Below are 15,660 nucleotides of genomic sequence, written 5' to 3'. Positions count from 1 at the left end.
TCAATATTCATGGACCAGGGTAATAATCCATAATCATGGGCCAGGGTAATAATCTATATTCATGGGCCAGGGTAATATCATCAATATTCATTGCCAGGGTAATATCATCAATATTCATGGCTTTATTAGAAGTTTGCTTATTGGGAGCAAGAAATGGTGAGCAGACTTGCATCTCTATCGTTCTGGCCCTCACTTTTTCATTCCCCATCTCTCTCTCTGTAGCTCTCTGTAGCTCTCTCCCTCTCTGTATCTCTCTGTATCTCTCTCTCTCTCTCTCTCTTTCTCTCTCTCTCCCTCTCTGTAGTTCTCTCTCTCTCTGTAGCTCTCTCTCTCTCTGTAGCTCTCACTCTCTGTAGCTCTCTCTCTCTGTAGCTCTCTCTCTCTGTAGCTCTCTCTCTCTCTGTAGCTCTCTCTCTCTGTAGCTCTCTCTCTCTCTCTCTGTAGCTCTCTCTCTCTCTCTCTCTCTGTAGCTCTCTCTCTCCCTCTCTGTATCACTCTCTGGAGCTCTCTCGCTCTGTTTCTCTCTCTCTCTCTGTATCACTCTCTGTATCTCTCTCTCCCTCTGTATCACTCTCTGTATCTCTCTGTGTAGCTCTCTCTCTCTCTGAGTATCTCTCTCTGTATCACTCTCTGTATCTCTCTCTCTGTATCTCTCTCTATATACAGTGGGGCAAAAAAAGTATTTAGTCAGCCACCAATTGTGCAAGTTCTCCCACTTAAAAAGATGAGAGGTTTTCTGGATTTTTTTTTCTCATTTTGTCTGTCATAGTTGAAGTGTACCTATGATGAAAATTACAGGCCTCTCTCATCCTTTTAAGTGGGAGAACATGCACAATTGGTGGCTGACTAAATACTTTTTTGCCCCACTGTATATCCCTCTCTCTGTAGCTCTCTCTGTAGCTCTCTCTCTATAGCTCTCTCTCTCTGTATCTTTCTCTGTATCTCTCTCTCCCTCTTTCTCTTTCTGTATCTCTCTCTCTCTCTCTGTAGCTCAATTCAATTCCATGTAAGCGCTTTCTTGGCATGGGAAACATATGTTTACATTGCCAAAGCAAGTGAAATCTTGCTGCTGTGATGGCACACTGTGGTATTTCACCTGATAGATATGGGAGTTCATCATAATTTGATTTGTTTTTGAAGTCTTTGTGGGTCTGTGTAATCTGAGGGAAATATGTGTCTGGCCTGTCTTCTGGCCTGCACCTGGCCTGTCTTATCTTGAGAGCCAGGTCTGCCTACGGCGGCCTTTCTCAATAGCAAGGCTATGCTCACTGAGTCAGTACATAGTCAAAACGTTCCTTCAGTTTGGGTCATTCACAGTGGTCAGGTATTCTGCCACTGTACTCTCTGTTTAGGGACAAATAGCATTCTAGTTTGGTATGTTTTTTTGTCAATTCCAATGTGTCAAGTAATTATGTTTTTGTTCTCTCATCATTTGGTTGCGTCTAATTGGGTTACTGTCCTGGGGCTCTGTGGGGTCTATTTGTGTTTGTGAACAGAGCCCCAGGACCAGCTTGCTTAGGGAACTTTTCTCCAGGTTAATCTCTCCGTAGATGATAGGTATCCGTAGGGGATGGCTTTGTTATGGAAGGTTGGGGAATCACTTCCTTTTAGGTGGTTCTAGAATTTAACTGCTCTTTTCTTTGATAATTAGCGGGTATCGGACTAATTCTGCTCTGCATGCATTATTTGGTGTTTTACATAGTACACAAAGGATATTTTTGAGGAATTCTGCATGCAGAGTCTTAATTTGGTGTTGGTCCCACTTTGTGAATTATTGGTTGGTGAGTGGACCCCAGACCTCAGAACCATAAAGGGCAATGGGTTTTACAACTGATTCAAGTATTTTAAGCCAGATCCTAATTGGTATGTCAAATTTGATGTTCCTGATGACATAGAAGGCCCTTCTTGTCTTGTCTCTCCAATCGTTCACAGCTTTGTGGAAGTTACCTGTGGCGCTGATTTTGTGTGCTCTAGGGCAACAGTGTCTAGATGGAATTTGTATTCGTGGTCCTGGTCCATTATTTTTGTCTTACTGAGACTTACTGTCAGGGCCCAGGTCTGACAGAATATATGCAGAAGATCTAGGTGTTGCTGTAGGCCCTCCTTGGTTGGGGACAGAAGTACCAGATCATTAGCAAACAGTAGACATTTGACTTCTGATTCTAGTAGGGTGAGGCCGGGTGCTGCCGACTGTTTTTGGTTGGACAGGAATCTCAATTTCTTTCTTAGGTTTTTCCATTCCTCACTAAACCATTTGTCATTGTTATTAATCATCATAGGTTGTCTGCTTGACATTTTTAGATTTGATAGAGAATCTGAGAGGTCAAATATACTGGTTAGGTTTTCTACTGCCAAGTTTACACATTCAGTATTACAGTGAAACCTCTCTCTCTCTCCAGTTTCCTTCTCTCATTCTCCAGTTTCCTTCTCTCTCTCTCCAGTTTCCTTCTCTCTCTCTCCAGTTTCCTTCTCTCTCTCTCCAGTTTCCATCTCTCTCTCTCTCTCTCTCTCTCTCTCTCTCTCTCTCTCATTTCCTGCTCTCCCACTCCCTCTCCCCCTCTCTCTCTCTCTCTCTCTCTCTGTAGCTCTGTCTCTCTGTAGCTCTCTCTCTCTCTCTAGCTCTCTCTCTATAGCTCTCTTTACTCTCTCTCTCTCTCTCTCTCTCTCATTTCCTGCTCTCCCTCTCCCTCTCCCCCCTCTCTCTCTCTCTCTCTGTAGCTCTCTCTCTCTCTAGCTCTCTCTCTCTCTCTCTCTCTCTCTCTGCCTCTAGCTCTCTCTCTATAGCTCTCTTACTCTCTCTCTCTCTCTCTGTAGCTCTCTTTCTCTCTCTCTCTCTCTCTCTCTCTTTCCCGTGTCCTGCTCTTGCTCTCTCTCCAGTTTCTTACTCTCTCGCTCCAGTTTCCACTCTCTCTCTCTCTCTCTCTCTCTCTCTCTCTCTCTCGCTCTCTCTCTCTCTGTAGCTCTCTCTCTCTCGCTCTCTCTCTCTCTCTCTCTGTAGCTCTCTCTCTCTGTAGCTCTCTCTCTCGCTCTCTCGCTCTCTCTCGCTCTATCGCCCTCCAGTGTCCTGCTCTCTCTATCTATCCAGTGGTGCAGACTATGGAGCTATTACTGGAAACCACATCGGTGAGATGTTACGTTTCCCCATCCCTAACCCTGGAAAAGGTATCAACTCCTTACTCTCAATAAGATCCAGACACGGAATGTAAAGACCATGCAGGGTCTGAACCAGAAACGAACTGGAACCAGAAATCGACCCGGACATCGGCCCATTTCTAGACAGGCACAAATATGTACCAGCCCGTCTGGCATTTGCCCGAACTTCCATATGGCAGCTCTATTTACAAATCAGATTATTCAATCAGTATGTGGTCCAAAGAGATATAGAGGAAGCCGAGGAAAGCCAACGAGGTTTGAACAGCCAGATATAATTTATCCCATTTCTCAAGATCCCTTCAATGTGTTTGATGTCGGTGTGTGTGTGTGTGTGTGTGTGTGTGTGTGTGTGTGTGTGTGTGTGTGTGTGTGTGTGTGTGTGTGTGTGTGTGTGTGTGTGTGTGTGTGTGTGTGTGTGTGTGTGTGTGTGTGTGTGTGTGTGTGTGTGTGACAGAGATAGTTAATCCAAACTTAAAATGCATTTCCCAGAAGGAGTAGTCGAAACCATGGGTGTCTGATCATTGTTCAGGGTCACAGGTGCATTATTAGGTTTCAAGCAGCAACATCACGAAAATAATAGGTCATCAAATCAAATCAAATGTATTTATATAGCCCTTCGTACATCAGCTGATATCTCAAAGTGCTGTACAGAAACCCAGCCTAAAACCCCAAACAGCAAGCAATGCAGGTGTAGAAGCACGGTGGCTAGGAAAAGCTCCCTAGAAAGGCCAAAACCTAGGAAGAAACCTAGAGAGGAACCAGGCTATGTGGGGTGGCCAGTCCTCTTCTGGCTGTGCCGGGTGGAGATTATAACAGAACATGGCCAAGATGTTCAAATGTTAATTAATGACCAGCATGGTCGAATAATAATAAGACAGAACAGTTGAAACTGGAGCAGCAGCACAGTCAGGTGGACTGGGGACAGCAAGGAGTCATCATGTCAGGTAGTCCTGGGGCACGGTCCTAGGGCTCAGGTCAGTTGAAACTGGAGCAGCAGCACGGCCAGGTGGACTGGGGACAGCAAGGAGTCATCATGTCAGGTAGTCCTGGGGCATGGTCCTAGGGCTCAGGTCCTCCGAGAGAGAGAAAGAAAGAGAGAAGGAGAGAATTAGAGAACGCACACTTAGATTCACACAGGACACCGAATAGGACAGGAGAAGTACTCCAGATATAACAAACTGACCCTAGCCCCCCGACACATAAACTACTGCAGCATAAATACTGGAGGCTGAGACAGGAGGTGTCAGGAGACACTGTGGCCCCATCCGAGGACACCCCCGGACAGGGCCAAACAGGAAGGAAACAGGAAACCTTGAAATCAGCCCTTGCTTTGACAGGATGCCAGTGTAGAGAGGCTAGCACTGGAGTAATATGAACACATTTTTTGGTTCTAGTCAGGATTCTAGCAGCCGTATTTAGCACTAACTGAAGTTTATTTAGTGCTTTATCCGGGTAGCCGGAAAGTAGAGCATTGCAGTAGTCTAACCTAGAAGTGACAAAAGCATGGATTAATTTTTCTGCATCATTTTTGGACAGAAAGTTTCTGATTTTTGCAATGTTACGTAGATGGAAAAAAGCTGTCCTTGAAATGGTCTTGATATGTTCTTCAAAAGAGAGCTCAGGGTCCAGAGTAACGCCGAGGTCCTTCACAGTTTTATTTGAGACGACTGTACAACCATTAAGATTAATTGTCAGATTCAACAGAAGATCTCTTTGTTTCTTGGGACCTAGAACAAGCATCTCTGTTTTGTCCGAGTTTAAAAGTAGAAAGTTTGCAGCCATCCACTTCCTTATGTCTGAAACAAATGCTTCTAGCAAGGGCAATTTTGGGGCTTCACCATGTTTCATTGAAATGTACAGCTGTGTGTCATCCGCATAGCAGTGAAAGTTAACATTATGTTTTCGAATAACATCCCCAAGAGGTAAAATATATAGTGAAAACAATAGTGGTCCTAAAACGGAACCTTGAGGAACACTGAAATTTACAGTTGATTTGTCAGAGGACAAACCATTCACAGAGACAAACTGATATCTTTCCGACAGATAAGATCTAAACCAGGCCAGAACTTGTCCGTGTAGACCAATTTGGGTTTCCAATCTCTCCAAAAGAATGTGGTGATCGATGGTATCAAAAGCAGCACTAAGGTCTAGGAGCACGAGGACAGATGCAGAGCCTCGGTCCGATGCCATTAAAATGTAATTTACCACCTTCACAAGTGCCGTCTCAGTGCTATGATGGGGTCTAAAACCAGACTGAAGCATTTCGTATACATTGTTTGTCTTCAGGAAGGCAGTGAGTTGCTGCGCAACAGCCTTCTCAAAAAAATTTGAGAGGAATGGAAGATTCGATATAGGCCAGTAGTTTTTTTTATATTTTCTGGGTCAAGGTTTGGCTTTTTCAAGAGAGGCTTTATTACTGCCACTTTTAGTGAGTTTGGTACACATCCGGTGGATAGAGAGACGTTTATTATGTTCAACATAGGAGGGCCAAGCACAGGTAGCAGCTCTTTCAGTAGTTTAGTTGGAATAGGGTCCAGTATGCAGCTTGAAGGTTTAGAGGCCATGATTATTTTCATCATTGTGTCAAGAGATATAGTACTAAAACACTTGAGCGTCTCTCTTGATCCTAGGTCCTGGCAGAGTTGTGCAGACTCAGGACAACTGAGCTTTGAAGGAATACGCAGATTTAAAGAGGAGTCTGTAATTTGCTATCTAATAGTCATGATATTTTCCTCAAAGAAGTTAATGAATTTATCACTGCTAAAGTGAAAGTCATGCTCTCTTGGGGAATGCTGCTTTTTAGTTAGCTTTGCGACAGTATCAAAAAGGAATTTCGGATTGTTCTTATTTTCCTCAATTTAGTTAGAAAAATAGGATGATCGAGCAGCAGTAAGGGCTCTTCGGTACTGCACGGTACTGTCTTTCCAAGCTAGTCGGAAGACTTCCAGTTTGGTGTGGCGCCATTTCCGTTCCAATTTTCTGGAAGCTTGCTTCAGAGCTCGGGTATTTTCTGTGTACCAGGGAGCTAGTTTCTTATGAGAAATGTTTTTAGTTTTTAGGGGTGCAACTGCATTTAGGGTATTGTGCAAGGTTAAATTGAGTTCCTCAGTTAGGTGGTTAACTGATTTTTGTCCTCTGGCGTCCTTGGGTAGACAGAGGGAATCTGAAAGGACATCAAGGAATCTTTGTGTTGTCTGTGAATTTATAGCACAACTTTTGATGTTCCTTGGTTGGGGTCTGAGCAGATTATTTGTTGCAATTGCAAACGTAATAAAATGGTGGTCCGATAGTCCAGGATTATGAGGAAAAACATTAAGATCCACAACATTTATTCCATGGGACAAAACTAGGTCCAGTGTATGACTGTGATAGTGAGTGGGTCCAGAGACATGTTGGACAAAACCCACTGAGTCGATGATGGCTCCGAAAGCCTTTATAGGAGTGGTTCTGTGGACTTTTCCATGTGAATATTAAAGTCACCAAAGATTAGGATATTATCTGCTATGACTACAAGGTCCGATAGGAATTCAGGGAACTCAGTGAGAAACGCTGTATATGGCCCAGGAGGCCTGTAAACAGTAGCTATAAAAAGTGAATGAGTAGGCTGCATAGATTTCATGACTAGAAGCTCAAAAGACGAAAACGTCATTTTTTTTTTGTAAATTCAAATTTGCTATCGTAAATGTTAGCAACACCTCCGCCTTTGCGGGATGCACGGGGGATATGGTCACTAGTGTAGCCAGGAGGTGAGGCCTCATTTAACACAGTAAATTCATCAGGCTTAAGCCATGTTTCAGTCAGGCCAATCACATCAAGATTATGATCAGTGATTAGTTCATTGACTATAATTGCCTTTGAAGTAAGGGATCTAACATTAAGTAGTAACATTTTGAGATGTGAGGTATCATGATCTCTTTCGATAATGACAGGAATGGAGGTGGTCTTTATCCTAGTGAGATTGCTAAGGCGAACACCGCCATGTTTAGTTTTGCCCAACCTAGGTCGAGGCACAGACACGGTCTCAATGGTGATAGCTGAGCTGACTACACTGACTGTGCTAGTGGCAGACTCCACTATGCTGGCAGGCTGGCTAACAGCCTGCTGCCTGGCCTGCACCCTATTTCATTGTGGAGCTAGAGGAGTTAGAGCCCTGTCTATGTTGGTAGATAAGATGAGAGCACCCCTCCAGCTAGGATGGAGTCCGTCACTCCTCAGCAGGTCAGGCTTGGTCCTGTTTGTGGGTGAGTCCCAGAAAGAGGACCAATTATCTACAAATTCTATCTTTTGGGAGGGGCAGAAAACAGTTTTCAACCAGCGATTGAGTTGTGAGACTCTGCTGTAAGGCTCATCACTCCCCCTAACTGGGAGGGGGCCAGAGAAAATTATTCGATGCCGACACATCTTTCTAGCTGATTTACACGCAGATCTCTGACTGTTTCATCCTAACATCGTTGGTGCCGACGTGGATAACAATATCTCTATACTCTCTACACTCACCAGTTTTAGCTTTAGCCAGCACCATCTTCAGATTAGCCTTAACGTCGGTAGCCCCGCCCCCTGGTAAACAGTGTATGATCGCTGGATGATTCGTTTTAAGTCTAATACTGCGGGTAATGGAGTCGCCAATGACTAGAGTTTTCAATTTGTCAGAGCTAATGGTGGGAAGCTTTCTGTTGGCTGAATGAGCGACACCGGTTGAGCGTTCCTACAGCATTTCCTTCCAGAAACCATGAGAAAGTTGTCCGGCTGCGGGGACTGTGCCAAGGGATTTATACTACTATCTGTACTTACTGGTGGCTCAGACGCTGTTTCATCCTTTCCTACACTGAAATTACCCTTGCCTAACGATTGCGTCTGAAGCTGGGCTTGCAGCACAGCTATCCTCGCCGTAAGGCGAGTACAGCGACTGCAATTAGAAGGCATCATGTTAATGTTACTACTTAGCTTCGGCTGTTGGAGGTCCTGACGAATCGTGTCCAGATAAAGCGTCCGGAGTGAAAAAGTTTAGGGGAAAAAACAAAAATATAAACGGTAATTAAAAAGTAAAAACTGTAAAGTTGTCAGGTAGCAAAATAGGTTGGCAACAAAACGCACAGCAACTCGAAAACATGTCTGCAAGTTGTGACCGGAAATGACGTCAGAGACGTAGAGGAGTTAGAAGAGAGACAAATGGGCCCTGGATAACCACATATTTGAATAGATACCCGCGTATTTGAATAGATACCCGCGTATTTGAATAGATACCCACGTATTTGAATAGATACCCGCGTATTTGAATAGATACCCACGTATTTGAATAGATACCCACGTATTTGAATAGATACCCACGTATTTGAATAGATACCCGCGTATTTGAATAGATACCCACGTATTTGAATAGATACCCGCGTATTTGAATAGATACCCGCGTATTTGAATAGATAACCACATATTTGAATAGATACCCACGTATTTGAATAGATACCCGCGTATTTGAATAGATACCCGCGTATTTGAATAGATACCCGCGTATTTGAATAGATACCCACGTATTTGAATAGATACCCACGTATTTGAATAGATACCCACATATTTGAATAGATACCCACATATATGAATAGATACCCGCATATATGAATAGATACCCACATATATGAATAGATACCCGCATATATGAATAGATACCCGCATATATGAATAGATACCCACATACAGTGGGGCAAAAAAGTATTTGGTCGGCCACCAATTGTGCAAGTTCTCCCACTTAAAAAGATGAGAGAGGCCTGTAATTTTCATCATAGGCACACTTCAACTATGACAGACAAAATTAGGGAAAAAAATCCAGAAAATCACATTGTAGGATTTTTAATGAATTTATTTGAAAATTATCGTGGAAAATAATTATATTTATGAATGCAACAACCCTGTCTTGGTCACTAACAAATACAGGCATAGGTGCTAACTCTACAATTCACTCGAAAGGCAATGCACCCTGGGAAATACACTATATATACAAAAGTATGTGGACACCTTCAAATTTGTGGATTTGGCTACTTCAGCCACACCCGTTGCTGACAGGTGTATAAAATCGAGCACACAGCCATGCAATCTCCATAGACAAACATTGGCAGTAGAATGGCCTTATTGAAGAGCTTAGTGACTTTCAACGTGGCACCGTCATAGGATTCCACCTTTCCAACAAGGCAGTCGTAAAGTGTCTGCCCTGCTAGAGCTGCCCTGGTCAACTGTAAGTGCTGTTATTGTCAAGTGGAAACGTCTAAGAGCAACAACGGCTCAGCGGCAAAGTGGTGGGCCACACAGAACGGGACCGCCAAGTACTGAAGCGCTTAGCCCGTAAAAATAATCTGTCCTTGGTTGCAACACTCACTACCGAGTTCCAAACTGCCTGTGGAAGCAACATCAGCACAATAACTGTGCATTGGGAGCTTCATGAAATGGGTTCCCATGGCTGAGCAGCCTCACACAAGCCTAAAATCATGTAAACGCCTACACTGACTGGGGCCATGACACCACTCCGCTACTGTTGAGTTATGAAAGTGGGTTCTCTGCACTAGGTTTTCATGAAGTGCTGTATGTTGTTTTCATGAAGTGCCCAATTTGTAAGTCGCTCTGGATAAGAGCGTCTGCTAAATGACTTAAATGTAAATGTAAATGGACTCTGGAGCAGTGGAATTGCATTCTCTGGAGTGATGAATCACGCTCTACCATATAGCAGTCCGACGGACTAATCTGGGTTTGGCGTATGCCAGGAGTACTTTCCCGAATGCATAGTGGTGAAGGAGGAATAATGGTCTGGGGCTGTTTTTCATGGCTCGGGCTATATGCCCCTTAGTTCCAGTGAAGGGAAATCTTAACACTACAGCGTATTTGACGATATACCGGTATTTATGCATGGACCGGTTCGTTTTTTTACTTTACCTTCTATAATGCTATCTTAATGTTTGGTTTGTTAAATGTGATAGTCCGTGTGTAACGACCATTTTTATAGTTTACTCCGCTACTTGAGTCATCGTCATCTCTCTCTCTCTCTCTCTCTCTCTCTCTCTCTCTCTCTCTCTCTCTCTCTCTCTCTCCTCTCTCTCTCTCCACACAGACCTAGTCCCCTTGTCACTCAAGGAGCGCATTAGTTGTTGCTTGACCGCGAGACACTTGCTTTCAGTCTGCATGGTCAATGCAGCACATGCAACAATGATGTTGTTTCCACTTTCATCTTAATATTAATCTACAAGCATCCTATAATTACAATATTAGTTTGTGTTTCTTACATCTGCAAACAGCTAGTTTGTATTTTCTTCGCAAGTTAAGCTAAATCGTGTTAGCCACTCATGCTAATCGCTAGTTAGCTAGCTAAAATAAAAGTACTGAGTCAGAGTAAACGTAGCTAGCTAATACAGCCTGATACGAATACTGGTGAAGGCTTAAATCAGCATATTGTTTGTGCAACAGTATCTTCTATATCAAAGAGGAATAGGCGAAGCATGAATATGTTGGCTATATGAATAAAGATTAAATGTAGCCTAAGATTATAGGGTCCCCTAAGAAACACTGATCATCACTTTGGTTCCTACCCTGTCACGATAACTCATCCTTGACGTTTTCATTCGCTGTCATGTCAAACAACACTGTAATCAAAGTGCCCACTATTATTTATATTCTAACTATAGAATTATAATAAACATTCTATTTCCATGATTCCAAAAGTTCACCCAAGGGTTTTGATCTAAATCGCAATTGCAACATTTGGTTAAAAAATAAGACCTGGTATTTTTTGCCCGTATCGTGGCAGTGTGGAAATGCAGGAAATAATTTTAGGTTGAAGTTGAATTGAACAGTATAAACCAATCACAATGGAGAAAGACCCATTGAAATAATGTAGAATATATGTGTTGCCACCCTAAGGTCACTGCTCATAAAGCAAATTTAGAACTTTTATTAATCAAAAACATAAAATACAGTGATATTATATTTTGGCCATATGGCCCAGCCCTAGCTACTGCATACAATGACATTCTAGACGATTCTGTGCTTCCAACTTTGTGGCAACAGTTTAGGGAAGATCCCTTTCCTGTTTCAGCATGACAATGCCGCCATGCACAAAGCGAGGTCCATCAGAAATGGTTTTGTCGAGATCAGTGTGGAAGAACTTGACTGGTCTGCACAGAGCCCTGACCTCAAGCTTCTACGGTCATCTTTGGTGTTTAAATCTTACCTCATCTTATCTCATTGGTCTTGTCATACTTTAGGTGTTGATCACCTTTTCCTGTCCGTTCCCATGGCTGCCATCGTTCTTACATTACACTCTGATGTACACTGAGTGGACAAAACATTAAGAACACCTGTTCTTTCCATGACATATTTTCACCAACTACTTGCTCCCGAGTGGTGCAGCGGTCCTAAGGCACTGCAAGAGGTGTCACTATAGTTCCTGGTCCGAATCCAGGCTGAATCACATCCGGCCGTGATTGGGAGTAGCATAGGGCGGCACACAATTGGCTCAGCCGTCATTGTAAATAAGAATTTGTTCTTAACCGACTTGCCTAGTTAAATAAATAAAAATTAAACATGTAAATACACTGAGTGGACAAAACATTAAGGACAACCTGCTCTTTCCACGATATGGACTATCCAGGTGAAAGCTATTATCCCTTATTGATGTCACTTCTTAAATTGACTTCAATCAGTATAGATAAAGGGGAGGAGACAGGTTAAATAAGGATTTTTAAGCCTAGAAACAATTTAAATGTGGATTGGGTATGTGTGCCATTCAGAGGGTGAATGGGCAAGACAAGATTTAAGTGCCTTTGAACGGGGTATGGTAGTAGGTGCCAGGCGCACCGGTTTCAGTGTGTCAAGAACTGCAACACTGCTGGGTTATTCACACTCAACAGTTTCCCGTGTGCATCAACAATGGTCCACCACCCAAAAGACATCCAGCAAACTTGACACCACTGTGGGAAGCATTGGAGTCGTCATGGGCCAGCATCCCTGTGGGATGTGGAGTCCGTGCATTGCCACAAAGAATTGAGGCTGTACTGAGTGCCAAAGGGCATATAACTCAATACTAGGAAGGTGTTCCTAATGTTTTGTACACTAGGTGTATAGTTTTAGCTCTGGTCAGATCCAAAAGCACTCGCTTTCTCTCCTTTCATACTAATGTAAACATTTTCAGACAGATGACATACTGTACTGACGAGACCACCTCCAGAGTTTTCCTACGGCCTGAAGCTATTCTGGTCGTTGTATCTTTTACCATGTCTCTCCTTATGGGGTTCATGCAAAGGCTTTGCTATGTCATCTTTATTGGCCCGGTCGTAACCGGATAGAGGACAGGCGGTCTTTTGTGTCACATACAGACAGAATCATTTACTTTTGAGCCCGTCTGGGGGCGCTAGATGGGCTGTGTTTGCACTTTTGGGACTATCCCATTGGTTCCATTGTGCCAGACAAGCTCAATCAAAGTGCAGTTTCTGCAAGAAAACAATTACTATTTGAACCCAGTTCTTGGCTGGACTTGTGAATAAGATTACAGATAATGACAGGCGAGCTATTCATCCAGACATAAGGGATGAAAAAATGAAAAAAAAAGGTTGAATCCAGACTTCACCCTGTAATTGAGTTGGACTCCACTCTATCCAACAGTTTCTGTTTAATGCCATGTCATGTAGACTCCATCCATAGCCAGAAGTCATCAGTGGGGAGGGAGATGTATGAGCCATGTTTATCTGCTATGGTTTTCATTTAGATATTTATTAGCGGATACAGACACACACTCTTTTCTCTCTCTCTCTCTCTCTTCCAAAGTAAATTCTTGGTGCTATAAATTTCCAGAACAGACAAGCTCATTTTTACTATGAATCAGATAGGGGAGTGAAATGTGTGTGTCTCTCTCTCGCTCTCTCTCTCTCTTTAGAAAACATACAAATATGTTGGTGCAATCTTAGAGTTAATCGTTTTAAAATGTGATTATACTATATTTAGAAAGCATATAAATAACTTCAAGCCTTATTCATACAGTTTTGTTTCAGCAATTTATAACTAACTACCAGAAAGGTGGGATTTTAACATTTCTCAGAGAATGCAGCCTTATTAGTTATTGTTTATTGCCCTCTCATGATAAAAAATTACTTCCTGGGATTACATAGATTACATTTTCAATTACATTTAACTGGTTTAACCAACAGTGCATAATTGTATGCTAGGTGCAATGCTACCACGTGAAGGGAAAGATTATTTGTTCCATTTCACAAAATACTTGGATAAGACACATTCGGGCCTCCAGTTATTGAAAATTAAAACACGCAGGTGGTTCCCATTTAAAGTGCAACATGGGAGATTAGACAAAACGCTACCATTCCAATATTTTTGGAACAGTCAGGCCTCTGCTGTGTGTTAGTCAAAGAGGAGCAGTGATCCTGATATTCCAATGTTTTCATGGCATTACTCTCCCTAATCCTGAACCAGGACAGGAAATCAACAAAGGAGGGGGAATGTGGTGTTCCCTGGGACGGATTCCCATTTTCCCATCCTCTTTTAGTTACAACTGGCACTGTAGCACGCAAGTATAAGGGTTGATAGTTCATTCAAACCCAAAACTGGTAGCAAGCGTCAGGAAGATAGAGGTTTTCCTAATCAGGAATGACATATTATTAAACCTTAAAAGGTAAGTTAAGATGGGTAGCGTCAAGAAGTTAAAGGAATAGTTCAGCGATTTGACATATATTTTTTTTGTCTATGGACAAGGAGTGACTCTATGGACTCTCTATGGACAAGGAGTGACTCTATGGACTCTCTATGGACAAGGAGTGACTCTATGGACTCTCTATGGACAAGGAGACACTTTTACAACATTATCATTTTGGTCAATCAGGTCAATCTCAGCCATTTAGCATAAAAGTATCCCTTCTAAATTGATATGTGTTTGTCTCAATTTGAAATAGTGTCCCATATTTAATGTATGTAGTTCTGTCCTTGAGCCGTTCTTGTCTAATGATGTTCTGTATTATGTCATTCTGTATTATGTTTGGTGTTTTTGTGTTGAACCCCAGGAAGAGTAACTGCTGCTTTTTGCTTTTGCAACAGCTAATGGGGATTCTAATAAAATACCAAAATACCAAAATCTCAGGTTTCTAGAGTGTGGGGAGCACAAAGGAAACTACTACGAGACAATTGGTGGACAAGGTGTGCTTCTGGACGTTGCAGCGTCATGTGAGTGAGAGGCCAGCAGGCCAATCACAATCCGAGACCAGTAAATGACAGGTCAAGGAGCTAATTCATTTGATAGAGATGTATTGGTCTTATTTATTGGACATCGGGCCAAATGTGTGTGCTTCTGGTGCTTTACAGTTTTTTCCAACTGGCTTACACACAAAATCTTTTCATGTCACACGATTTTTGAAGCCTCTCACTGAAAGTGCAAAACTACACACCAAATATCCAAAACCATAAGCTATTTCTCAGCCTTTGACTCAGTTGTCAATTGCATAAACACTTTTTTCAAAACACTACACACAATTCTCTACCTAAAACACAAAAATCTAACAGGAAGTGACTTGCTTTCCTTTTCCAAACTCAACCAATCAAAATGCTACACTTATTCACCAGGTCACACACACACTCCTCACATATGCAAACACTAATAGCTTAACTGATCACTAACCAATCACTGCTTTACTGTAGTATAGGCCTATAAATAGGTCAAAGGTCAGATTACCTGTTTTGAACAATGGATGCCAACAATGGACAGAGCAAGAGGAGTAGGAGGGAGAGGAAGAGGAAGAAGAGGACGAGGGCAAAGAAGAGAAGGAAGGAGAGGCATCTCTGATTAGATTAGGGCAACACTTGTTGATCATGTGATCAACCACGGTTTGACCATGAGTCGATTTACAGTGGCGTCCATAATTCGAACCTTCAGAAATGAGAACAGGTATGCAACTATCTAATGACTATTTTAGCATTACAGTAATGTACTGTAAAATGCATATGACTACATAGTATTGCATAAACATTTGTAACTCTAAGCCATCCATTTACTGCACTGCATTGAATGAATGAGGTTGGTTATCATGCTGTACTACATGTTTTTGTACATTGTTTACAGTTCCTATGCTGAACACATACTGTGTTTGAATTCTGTACAGAGTGGAAAGGCAAAGACATCATGGAGGACTAGGACGCTTGTTTACAGATGTACAAGAGACTGCAATTAAAAATATGGTTTTGGCCAACAATGCAATTAGGATTCGAGAGATAAGAGAGCATATCTTGAAGAATGACACCATATTTAACAACATCAATGCTGTAATCCTGTCGACCATACAACGCATCCTCCAACGGCACCGAGTGACGATGAAACAAATTTACAAGGTGCCATTTGAAAGAAACTCTGACAGAGTCAAGAATATGCGACATGACTTTGTAGAGGTATGTATGCAACACTACTTCCAGTAGTACTTCAGACATACCATATTTACTCATCTGTATATCCTTTTGTCTGTTACAGAGAGTATT

The sequence above is a fragment of the Oncorhynchus nerka genome, linkage group LG20 (assembly GCF_034236695.1).
Source record: "Oncorhynchus nerka isolate Pitt River linkage group LG20, Oner_Uvic_2.0, whole genome shotgun sequence".
Taxonomy (NCBI): Eukaryota; Metazoa; Chordata; class Actinopteri; order Salmoniformes; family Salmonidae; genus Oncorhynchus; species Oncorhynchus nerka.
Note: the sequence above shows the minus strand (reverse complement) of the source record.